Source organism: Triturus cristatus, chromosome 4_2 (assembly GCF_964204655.1).
Source record: "Triturus cristatus chromosome 4_2, aTriCri1.1, whole genome shotgun sequence".
Classification (NCBI taxonomy): Eukaryota; Metazoa; Chordata; class Amphibia; order Caudata; family Salamandridae; genus Triturus; species Triturus cristatus.
The window spans coordinates 448,484,152-448,491,081 of record NC_140586.1 but is presented as its reverse complement, the minus strand read 5'-3'; the positions used below and the strand labels follow the sequence as shown (position 1 = coordinate 448,491,081).

General features: G+C 47.4%; 1 pseudogene; it reads right to left on the bottom strand.

The window, feature by feature from the left end:
* Nucleotides 1-420: 420 nt before the first annotated feature.
* On the bottom strand, nt 421-2,016 carry LOC146834546 (18S ribosomal RNA; annotated as a pseudogene).
* Nucleotides 2,017-6,930: the final 4,914 nt, after the last annotated feature.

Sequence of the window (6,930 nt, the reverse complement as noted above, 5' to 3'; positions counted from 1 at the left end):
GGTGTATTCCCAAGCAACCAGACTCCAAGAAGACCTGATCCTGGCATGCCACAAGCTACTACCAGCCTAACACCATCCGCAGGTTGAGCCGCTAACAAAAGGAAACAGAATCCTGGTCACACATCTAGGTAAACATACAGTATAATTGTATTCACACAGTTCCAGTGGATCAATAAGAAAAGGTCAAGTGTCCCGATGAATGGAAAATACCTTTTATTCCATGTCCTCTTTGAGTATAGTACGAGAAAACCAGCCAACACCTGTTTCGTCGCATATGGAAGATAATTCTGCGACATCCTCAGGGCTGTACTGTGGACAAAGAAACTATTGATAATCGCTCCACCGGTGATAACTCCAACCCGGCTGGTCTGGGTTAATTTCTATATTAATGGAGTTTTCAGTGAAAGATACACCATAATAGTGTGATCCTGTTGTGTGAGACTGCCGAATCTCACTAAACCATCTCACAGGATCTCACTAAACCATCTAATTGGTATTAGTGATGGGAGGTTTGTACAAAGGGTAAGGACTTAACCAATGCAAGTTTATGAGTCACAACACTTAATGGGGTTCAGCAGGTTACCCATACCTGTTGGCAAAGGGTAGACTCATGCTGATCCGTCCAGTGTAGCACACGTGCAGCCTCTGACATCTAAGGGCATCACCCTGTTATTGTTCAATCTTGTGTGGCTGAACACCAACCCCTAGGGGTCACGTGACATGCTAGTATAGAGGAGTCTCGTTTGTTATTGGAATTAACCAGACAAATCACTCCACCAAATAAAAACGGTTATGCACCATCACCTAAAGAATCTGTCAATCTTTTCGGTGTCCCAGCCGCCTGAGGTATCCTATGTTGAGTCAAATTAAGACAGAGGCTCCACACTTGGTGATGCCCTTTCATCAATTCCTTTATGTTTCAGCTTTGCATCCATACCCAATCAGAACCAAAGACCTTGGTTTCCTGGAAAGCTGCTCAGTAGATCACAGGAATAACCCTGCCGCATCACTAGTTGGCACCATTTATGGTTGGAACTACGATAGTATATGATCATCTTTGAAACTCCGCCTTTCATTCTTGAATAATGAACAAATTCTTGAAAAATGTTTTTGCTGTGGTTCGTCGTGCACCAGTCAAGTAATTTCGGCACAGTATGAATGCCCCTGCTCGTCCCTCCTACTCATTGCCCCAGTTACAAAAAACAACTAAATAGAACCAGGCTCCTATTCCATTGTTAGGTGGCTGACCTGCTTTAAATACTCCTATGTTATCAAAGTGAATTCTTTAGACCTCTAGGACATTCAGTCAAAAACATTAAGGGGTCACAATTGGCAGTAGTTGAGAGAGTCGGAAGCTTGCCTCACAGCGAACCGCTAGTTCAATACAAAGATCCAACAATGAGCTTTTTAACTCCAACAAATTTAATATATGCCATTGGAGTTGGAACTATTGCGGCTGTTTGCATCAGACTCACCCTTCAATAGATTCTTGTTAAAGTATTTAAAGTGTTCTCATTCGAATTAGAGGGCCTTAAGAGACCTTTATTGTTATTTTTCATCGCTAACTCCCTGAGTCAAGAGTGGGTAATTTTGACGCCTACTGCCTTCCTTGGATGTGGTAGCCGTTTCTATGGCTCCCTCTCCAGAATCGAACCCTGATTCGCCGTTACCAAAGGTCACCATGTTAGTCACAGAAAGTACCATTTAAAGTGGATAAGGCATTCATATGTATTGTCACTGTAATGGGGACTGCGATCAGCCCAAGATTATCTACAGTCAACAAAGCAGCCAGGTGAGCCAAGATTGGTCCTGATCTGATAATGCACGCATCCTGGGAGGTAAGCGCTTGTCAGCATGTATTAGCTCTAGAGTTATCCAGGAAACAGATCAGGCGAACAAAGGAACCATAACCCATTTAACAAGCCTTTTGTAGTTTCCTTGTACCAGCAGTGTGTACTTGCGTGCATGGCTTAATCCTTGAGACAAGCAAATGTTACTGGCAGGATCAACCAGGTAGCCACAACTCCTGTTTGGGAGGAGGAGCCGTGTGCCCATCCTAGACCGAGCTTCACACCCCTCAGGAGCCTTCTTTTGTAGCCCCTGCTTGCTAGCAGGCAGCTGAGGGTAGGGCAGTCCCCAAGGCACCGGCAGGCCTGACCTGCTCTGTGACAACAGAAGGGAGAGGTGGGCCAAGGAGCAACCTGAGAAAGACCAAGGGGTGCTGTGTCTCAGAGTGGACAGCTAGGGCCACCTCACAGATGGTCATTTTAAGCTTCTGCAGAAATGCACTAGGTGAAAAAGGGCAATGGACAAGGTATGGAGTCTGAACCACCAGGCAGCATCTAGGAATAGAATCATCAGACCCCATCCACTCTGGTCAGACCACGGTACAAGCTGCCAAGCTGCTTGGCCTTTACTCTGCTGAGTGACCTTCACAAAAGGCAGACCCTCTGGATGGACAGTTCAGAAAAGACGGACGCTCTTTGCTTGAAACAACAGCCGAAGCTGACCAAGCAGTCCATCCCTAACTGTGTCCCACCCATCAGAATTCAGTGCTGGCTAATTTAGCCCGAGACAGCCACCCTGCACAAGGATGTCAGTGTTGCATTCCTGCCTGCTCTCTGGGAAGCAAGGCTCAGAGGAAAGAGACATTGGATAAGGCAGCCACAGATTTAGGTTCCTGTGACTCACAGCACCTGGGGTGAAAGACTGGGAGGGTCTCTCATACTTTGTCCCTAATAATCCAGAGGACAGCTACCTTCATTTCTTCCTTTCATGCACACCAAGTGCAAGGGGCCCATTGGAGCAAACACATCCGACCTCATGGAACTCTGGCTGGGCTTGGACAGTCCACGTCACAACCACAGTACAGGGCTGGATAAACTGCCCCAAGCCAGCCTCCCTGTACTGGGATGTCAGCTCCGTATTTCTGCCTGCTTTCTGGTCAGCATGGCTCGGAGGAAAGGCACACCGGGCTGGATTGGAGACACTGGCAGCACCTGTGTGAGGGCCACCAGGCCACAAGTGGACTGAGTGCACTCTCCCTACTAATTCTGAGCAAGGCTATCCCCCATTTTTGTAATTTGTGCACAGAAGGAGATACAGAGGGTGTGCTGAAGGAAACTCAACTGAAATTCTGGAGCCCTTGCTGGGATTGAAGAGTCAAATGAGCCCACTTCGGAACATACAGGAAAGCCAGGCCATCTGGGTACCCTATAGGAATGCATGATGTACTGCCAGGTGTTTGGACTCGAGGGACAGCCATCTGGTTGCACCAATCTTATTTTTAGCAAGGAGTCAGCTCGTGCTTGGGCAGGGCAGGAACTATGAGGTCTGGGTTCACAGACCCTGACCTGGGTACCAGGCAGAGGGATATGGGGGGTGCACAGAGCTCTGACCCCGGGCCTGGTGAGAGCTTTTGAACCCATACAAGCAAAGGGCACCTTCCCATGCCTGTGGGGCCCTGTCCCAGGCACTTTTCAACACAGCGGACTGAAGAATGGAGTTCAGGAACTTCCAACCCTGGGGCAGCTGGTTCTCTGACCCAGGGCCCAGTCAGAGCTTCTGAACCAAACCAATCAGAGTACAGTGCTGGGTTTTCATTCTTGCCTTCTCTCCAGGAACCAGGGTTCAGAGGAAAAGTCCATCACAGAGAGCTGGAAGACTACCAGAGACTCAGGCCACTGTCACCCCAGATCCTACCTGCCCAGGCCCTCCCACCACCTAGGGAGAAAGTCAGGAGGACAATGAGGCTCCTCATACCTTGACTCTAAAAATCCAGAGGAAGGCTGCCTTTCTTTCTTGTGATCCACACTGAGCCCATGCCGGGCTTGGAGAGAGAAATGAGCCAAGTCAGCTGAGCCATCATGGTCACAGTGTTGTGCTGGCTACCCCCCCACCAGCCAGCTGCTCTTCATGGGAATGTCACTTGGCATCCCTGCCCATGCTCCTTGGAAAACTAGGCTTTGAGGAAAGGTCCATCTGGCAGAACTGAAAGACACCTGCAGACTCATGTCCCAGGGGCCCTGTTTCTACTAATTCATAATAAGCCTAATTTTCAATTGAAAACGATGAGACCAGGAGACACGGGCCACCATGTCAGAATCGATATTTAACTGCTGGATCTTATGATCTTGAAAAATCTTCATCACTTAAGAAACTTCTTGACAATTTGGAATTCACGGTTGCCGGTCTGAATCATATAAACAATAATTTTGAACATTCTCTTTACTGTCTCGAGAAGCCCTGAAGAAGTCTCTTTTTAGAGACGAAATGTGTCGGCTATGATTCTTCATGTCTATGATGCTATGACTCTTCATGTTTATGAGAATTTGCAATAAAGAAAATAATTTTTTCAAGAAAAGTATATCGACGTTTTGGACATCCTTATATATACTCATTGACTCTTCTGAATAGTGCTGAACCTTTTTGTGTATACTTTTGTGACAGGACTTCTTCCTGGTTGAGGAACATAGAGGGGAGTGTTCCTTGGTTAGTTGCACTATAAGAATTCTAAACAAAAAACACTATTCATCTGTCAGGTGCGGTATCTATAGCCTCCACCCTCATATTGTGTGTACTACCTCTTTTCTTGTAATACGTGCACTCCAAATGATGGACAGGGCCATGGGAAAAAATGCACCTGACCTCTTGGAGCCCTTTCTCAGTTTGAAGACTCAAATGAGCCCTCATCGGAAGTACCATGGCAGCCAGGCCATCTGAGCGCCATAGGAACTCATTATGCGCAACCAGATATCCAGGGTTCAGAGAGTCCAGATGCCCGTATTCGAAGAATGGCCATCTGGCCACACTGTGACTTCTAACTAGGATTTTGCATGCTCTTGAAGGGGACAGGGACTCTAAGGCCCAAGTTCTCTGAACCCAAACTGGTTATCAGGAATGGGGCTTTTGCGGGGCCTCACTGAGCGCTGACCCAGGGGCCGGTCAGAGGTTCTGAACCCAGTCAAACTGGGTGCTCCTGGACTCCCCCCCTTCATGGAAGTTGCTACACAGCAGGCTGTGGAAGGGAGCCTTTGAATCCAGACAAGCTTGGGAGACCTCCCTGGGACTGTGGGGCCCTGTCCCAGATATTTTGTGACTTGGTGGGCTACAGAAGAGAGCCCAGACCTGGGGGCCTCTACCCATGGTCATCCGGGGCTTCGACCCAGGACCTGGTCAGAGCTCCTTACCCCCAGTAAACAGGGAAGGCCTCCCTGGGCATGCGTGTCCTGGGCTCCAAATGACTTGGAGGGCCATGGGACAGAGTCCATCAATTGTGTGTCTTCCCAGGTATGCCCGGACGTGGGTCCTGGGCTCACTGTGCCACTGGAATTAAGCTATCCTGGCTGAAGAGTGGTGAAACCCCGAAACCGGTCCTAGGATGCTTCTTTCCGGTCCAGGGAGGACCTGGCTTTGCAGTTCGGGCTGGACTGTTCCTATGAGGCACAGGGTCAAGACTGATTTGCATATTGCCAGGTCTAAACTGGGTTGGCATGGAGAGCAGAAGAATGATGGATTTAACCCAGATCTCTTGACTGGGGTGAATGTTTTAATTTGTTCTGCATTCCATCCATCAGTTGTGTGTCTTTTGCTTTATGGGACAGGCTCGAGGCATGGGGGCTTTCACCCCAAGGGCCTGTCAGGGCACTGACCTGGGGCCTGGTCAGAGCTTCCTATCCTAAACAAGCAGAGGAGGCACACTCAGAACTGCTGGTCCCAATCCCAGGCACTTTGCAACACAGCACTGAGAATCCAGGTCCCGAGGTCATCAACCTGAGTCTGATGGAGTAGTACTCATTCTTGTAATCCATGCATTTGAGGGAATGTATCCGGCCTCCTGGAACCTTGACTGGGATTCAGGCTTCAAATGAGCCCTCATGCAGACATCCAGGGCAGCTTGTGAATCTGAACACTAAGTCACATGAAGGGAATGCTGTGTTCTGTTTTGTTTATTTTAGGAACAAAACGTCACCAGTGTTGTTGGAATGGCACATTTTGCACCACCCATGTAGGTGTGGTAAAGGACCCCTAATTTGAATTACACACAGGCCAAATTTTAACCATACCTTTTCAATCATTATTATAGCTAATGCAGATGACAATTAAATGACCATATTGAAATATAATATGAATGCAGAACTTGTTGGATACACTTGTAATTCTAGCATTAGGATCACATAATTTGAGGGAGATCAACAGTTTGACATATTGCAATGTAAAACAATCTCAGGCAGTATTCGTCACTGCTATAGATATGACACATATTAATGAATTTCTAAGATCACATTCAGAACATATTTGTCATCAACATAATTAGAAGATGTAGGAAATTTGATTACTGGTTGGGGGTTCTAAACCCAGCCGCGATCCATGTAGGTAACAGCGGTGGGGCGGTGGGGTGGTGTAAGGAGGGGATTCTGAGTGACGATGCAAATGGAAAATTAAATAAATAAAATAATTTTCCCTCTGCATCGTCCCTCAAAATCCCCCCTTACACGGCCCCTCTGCCTCACTGCTGTTACCTACACGGACTGCTGCTGGCTAAACCGTACTCAAGCAGCAACCAGAACCTCTGTCAGGGTGAAGCCCAATCATACCTCAAATAATCCTGGGCTTAACCTACTGTTAGCTTTGCACAAAACCAGTCAGGCTTAACTCAGAGGCAATGTGTAAAGTATTTATGCAGCACTTCAAATACAGTAATTACGTGAAAACACAGCACAAGAAAAGACCCACACCAATTTAGTAAAATACTTAAAAAATGTAATTCATTATTTGAGACCAAAACACAAACATTCAATGAGCAGAACCGGAGAAACGCAATTTCAAAGTTTTAAGTCAAAATCGTGAGGGGGGGCATGGCCAAACCTGCAGCCAAGATGGCCATATGGCATTGAATCTCTGGGGAGATGTGACCAGATTGGTGGTGAT